This window comes from Gymnoscopelus microlampas, assembly GCF_963454915.1.
Source record: "Gymnoscopelus microlampas genome assembly, chromosome: 14".
In the NCBI taxonomy this organism is placed as follows: Eukaryota; Metazoa; Chordata; class Actinopteri; order Myctophiformes; family Myctophidae; genus Gymnoscopelus; species Gymnoscopelus microlampas.
In genome coordinates, this window is record NC_139951.1 from 9,164,437 (window position 1) to 9,170,188 (window position 5,752).

Here is a 5,752-nt window from a genome sequence, read left to right on the forward strand (position 1 = left end):
TGAAAATAATGCATTTGTTTATGATAGAATTTTGATTATTGATTGGTCCAGCGGTGCCAGAGATGAACCGTTCACAGACAGACATTAAAATTTAGAAATTAGATCACAGGAAGCGGAGACGTTGCGGTCCGTGCGAACAGAGTTTGTTGCGCGAGTGTCAGATCCCGTGCTCAATGGTCTGACAGGAGACAGGAATACTAGGAACATAACTACACAATAAAAGTACAAGGAGAACCAAGGCAAATGGCAACAGAGTTACAACAATGCAAGATAAATACAGAACATAATTAACAACGGCCTACACAGGCCTAAAGAACAGCCCTTAAGAGTCCAACACCATATAAGGGCATTCAAGGTCCAAATAATAAGGGCACAGTCCACGGCCCGAGGAGCGGACCGTGACACGCATGTGTATAATTTAGTTTTTTTGTGTGACTATGACTAGGATCTTTGATGATCTGGACTTTCCTTTGGAACTTTTCCCTACTTATTATTGACTGTTATAAATTAATTTGATTTGATTACTCCTCTGGGTGTAGAGGTCCTGCATGGCTGGAAGCTCAGTTCTGTTTGATGTGCTATGCTGTTTTAACCACCCTCTGACTGTAGAGCCTCAAGGTCATATTATGAACATTTTCAGCACCAGGCAGTGATGCAGGCCAATAATGGTGGTTGTGCTGTACGGTGTCTCAAACCATTAATCGACAGCCAGCCAAACTCCCTTAAAACAACAGGCGAGAGTCAGGATGTAGTTTTCTAGCTCCAGCTTTTCATGACTCATGATTGTATATGAACAAGGAGTAAACTGAAATACAGGAACAAAAAACTGAAATACAGTAAATAACTTACAGGTAATGCATGGGATGGTGAAATCAGGTAATAGCAACATAATAGTGGCACAAACTCTGATGTGCTCTCTAGAAGTGTGCTTTTAAAATGACTGAGCATTTTGGCCATGTGCTTTAATACACAACAGACAGTTTTGCAAGGTGTGACTTTCTAAATCAACCATCCCCCAGTCCTACTGCAATGCCACATTAACTCAAAGCATCAAAATAACTGCCTGGAGGGTGGTAAAGTGGTGGGCAGGATGTGCTGCTGGTGCCATTCCGGTGCCATTCCACACCAGCTGGGGTCTGTCTGTCGGGAAGTCCAGGATTCAGTTACACAGGGTGGTGCTGAGTCCTTGGTCACTGAGTTTAGTGACTCTTTCCTCAGTGTCTCGTCTACCATGTGCCTTATTGTCCCTCTCATTCAGTGTTGTGTCTGCCATAGGCCATAAGCCTGTCTTTAAAATGCTTTGAGTACATGGGACAGAACCAACAACACAGCAACCCAACAACACAGCTTAGATTTAGTTTTAGCCACCTCACACCAAACAATCGAGCTGATGGGATTCTAGCAAAACTCATGGTTTTATCCTGACATTGAAACTTTTCTGCAACAGTGAATTTGCTTCAAAGTTTTTTTTGTGTAAGGCTGGCATAAGTCATATTTTTATTGTTTATATACACCTGCCATGATTGGGTGTATGTGATCACATATGAATTAACTAATATATTTTATAAAAGGGAGATTTATCCGTTAAGGCATTTTTCATCCCAACAAAATGATGAGAGCAACTTGTGACCCCACCTCAGGGGTTCTGATTCAGGGCTACTAATCACACAGCTGCTAGTGATAGGGAACACAGCTATAGATGAACACAACCGTATCATCAAATGGACAAATATCACAATATGTTTTCCTCTTAGATGCCTCGGGTGTGGAAGAACCTCAGATTACCCAGACAACAGGTAAGACATTTACTTCTCTCTGACCTCTATATTTGACCCTGAAATCAAAACAAGATCTTCAGTATAATGAAAATGACAATGAGCTCATGTTTGACATCCTTTTTGTCTCAGTCACACTGCCATTAAACTTTTACTTCAGTGCACATCTTCTTTTCTGATGTCAGACTTGTGTAAGTAACAAAAGTTCTTGTTTTTTTTTACAGGCATGAAAGCTAACTTTGTGAAGCACAACATGAGGACCCTAATTCAGAGCGTCACAGCTGTAATGCCTATAGCAGATGACCTGCGTGACAAAGGCATTCTCACATTTGAGATGTATAACACAATCAGGGAAGCAAAACCCAGGCAGGAGCAAATGAGAATGCTGCTTGATGTTACCTGTACAAAAGGAAAAAGAGCAATGTCAGAATTCTACGATGCTCTGCAGGAGCATGAGCGGTGGCTTGTCCAAGATCTGGGTAAGAGCCAACATCGACCTTCAAATCCCTCTTTTAGTCCATTCTGTTGGAGTTCTCTCTGACATGCTTTTTCTTTGTGTTTCTTTTCAAATTTCAGAACATCCCAGCTGATTATCATGCACCTCACAGGTGAGGAGACAACAACTAGTCCACTGAGAAGTCTCATTGATTTCAACACAGAAACTCACATAAACAGTAAAACATAAACAGTAGTGTACTAAACACATCAACTTGAAGACTGCTGAACAGCCTGTCGTCAGGCTGGTCTTAGACTTTTGCTCTTCGTCTTGGACCTACAGTACCTGTGGATTATACCAGGGACGGTGACTTGGACTCATCATGGACCTGTCAGCGGATTATGCCAGTGTCAGTTTACTTTATGTGGATTATGCGGTCGACACACACTGGCATTTTGCACCTTAATCCCATGTACAACGTTCTGACTTTCTGACTTTTGTTTTTATGTTTTTCTCGCACCTTAACTAATGTTCATAGCATATCATGTACAGTATACATATGCTGCTATGCTCACAAACCTTTATGTGTTACTTCAGGTTTTACCGCACCTTATGTCTAACTCAGGTACTATGTGTAAATATGTAGATAAATGTGTTAGTTTTCTTAGATTTATCCCTTGCTCCCCCTTCTTCTTCTTCCCTTTCTTTTCTTATGGAAATAACAAAAAATGATGGAGCTTGCACAAAAACAAATATAACCCACTGTTTTACACAGAAACCTGTGATGTGACAATAAAGCTGATTCTGATCCTGATAAAGGCAATACATTCCAGGACATTTTCATTAAGATAATATTGACAATGATATCATTTGCAATCTTGTGTGCTTTATTTTTTTTAATCATGTTATAGCCATATCTGGTGCTTTTATTTGCACAGACTGAGGAAATCAGTAACTTTTGGTCTTTATTACACAGTTCATATACTGTATATTTGTTTCGATATAATATATTTTTACACTTACTCTCATTCAAAATGTAACTGCAATTTGTGGATAGCTTGCACAAACATGTTTACACCTGTAAATGTGTGATTTTATTATAAAGTGAAGTTTTATATTCGTCAGAGAAAGTATTCAAATATAATGATGTGGGTCGCTGTTAATCACTGACTGTCTATTTACTGTAGCTGTGTGACAGAATGCAGAGAGACAGACGGTGTCTATCTTCTGTAGTTGTGAGAGCATGCAGAGAGACAGACATTGTGACTATCTACTGTAGCTGTGTGACAGAATGCAGAGAGACAGATGGTGTCTATCTTCTGTAGTTGTGAGACAGCATGCAGAGAGACAGACATTGTGACTATCTACTGTAGCTGTGTGACAGAATGCAGAGAGACAGATGGTGTCTATCTTCTGTAGTTGTGAGACAGCATGCAGAGAGACAGACATTGTGACTATCTACTGTAGCTGTGAGACAGAATGCAGAGAGACAGACGGTGTCTATCTACTGTAGCTGTGTCACTGAATGCAGAGAGACAGATGGTGTCTATCTTCTGTAGTTGTGAGACAGCATGCAGAGAGACAGACATTGTGACTATCTACTGTAGCTGTGAGACAGCATGCAGAGAGACAGACGGTGTCTATCTACTATACTGCCCTGCCAAGCCAAAGAGCAGTAACTACGTTTTTGGACACACCGACTTATTTGGGTTGCCCAAAGGTCAAATTAGCCTTTGTGATGTTGGGGGATAAACAATTACCTCAAGAACAGATGTACAATTAGTGTAATATCACTTATATGCCAATATCTCATTTGGCTGACCAGTTGAATCACTTTTAAACCCATTTTTCAGTGATTTTTGTTTTCGTAGTTACTGCACTCTGCCTTGGCAGGGCAGTATAGTTGTGAGACAGCATGCAGAGAGACAGACATTGTGACTATCTACTGTAGATGTGAAACAGCATGTAGAGAGATGGGGTGAGGATGGATGTTGGTAAAGACCATTACGTGGGTCTTTACCGACACTAACTGTGAGAAAAGAATCGAACTCCATGTTGAGGCCATTAGGGGCACAAAAGAAAATGTTTTAACAACGTGTCATGGAGATCACCTCCTCTTCTGGGGACAGGCACCTTCTCTACACCTAAGCAACAGAGAGAGGAGATGGAGTGACCAGCTTCAACAAAATGTGACGCAACAGGATAACATATTTGCAACAACTAAACTGCAGTGTTCTGCTATACGCGCATGGTTTTACCAACATAGTATTACCACAAGGACAATAGATCACATACATCACACCTTTGGTATAAGAAATAATGCCCTTTGTTGCCCTAGTTGTTTTGAAGGTTTTGAATGAATGAATGAATAGTTTATTTAGATACTCTTTGAACAATGCACTGAGACAAAAGCTTTTTTTTTTTTTGCCTGATCGAAAAGGTATAGGCTAAGCTTGTAGATTATTAGTGCCTATACTTTATACATGTTATTTTTTAACAAGAAAGATGAATTGTGAAGAACAAACACACATAACAGACAAAACGAAAACATAAATCCATGATGTACATAAATAGAACGTAAATCTGTCAATGCAACATTTGATCAATTAACAAGTTTGGTCAATAAATCCATCAATCACTCAATTAGGTATTTGTCCAGAATAGTCTGTTTGAACTATTATTTTTGAATTGCATTACATGTACTACGTATGTTTCACAATATCAGGCAAACCATTCCACAGCTTCACACCACGGACAGAAATACTTTTCAAAGTAGTACAAACTACTTCAATTTAGTTCCCCTTTCAACTCATACCTACCCTTCCTATCCTTAAACATTTTTTGTATGTTGCCAGGAAGCCGATTATGTTTATTATAAATTATTTGTCCAGTTTTAAAAATACACAAAATCTAAAAACTTGAATGTATATGTGAGTTTACTGTTGCATTGCGCACACGTGCCACACTTATAATTCCCATCTGGTATCGGGCTAAGAGTGCGTTGTGGTTTAATGTCTGGAGAGGGAGGTCAGAATGGACCAACGAATCTCTCACATTTCTGCCCCAGGAAAAAAACACTGTGGGTCAGTAAATATATTGGGAAGCTGAGGGTCAGATTTTAATATATGCCAGTACCTGTTTAGAATGGGATTGATACATTCAGCAGCTCTGTAGTATTTTGTAATGAACAATGGGACCTCTTTGACTTTTAGAAAGTCAGCTCTGGATCTCTGATTAATTAGATCAACAGCAGTATGAAGTAGTTTTTCTGTATAACCTCATCTGAATTTATCAATCATTGTATACAAGTGTTTGGTGAAATCATTCAGGTTTTTGTAGATGTATTTTTTTGGTTTCATTTTTATTGATTTTCACATAAAATCAAATATGCATTCAGAATACAAAACCAACAACATTGAACTCAGTATTCAATGCCATGCAAAAGTTTCAGAGAGCGAGACTCATTCAAATGGATGAGAAGTGATCTGTTATCTGACGCTTATATGAATGATGGAATTCATTGTTAGAAGTGTGGAATTAG

General features: G+C 39.2%; 1 long non-coding RNA gene across 1 annotated transcript; it reads left to right on the forward strand.

Annotated features, from left to right (window-relative positions):
* Positions 1-1,692: 1,692 nt before the first annotated feature.
* On the forward strand, positions 1,693-3,075 carry LOC311059748. The gene is made up of 3 exons (XR_014602201.1): positions 1,693-1,796; positions 2,000-2,254; positions 2,352-3,075. It is a non-coding gene; the product is annotated as an uncharacterized lncRNA (long non-coding RNA).
* Positions 3,076-5,752: the final 2,677 nt, after the last annotated feature.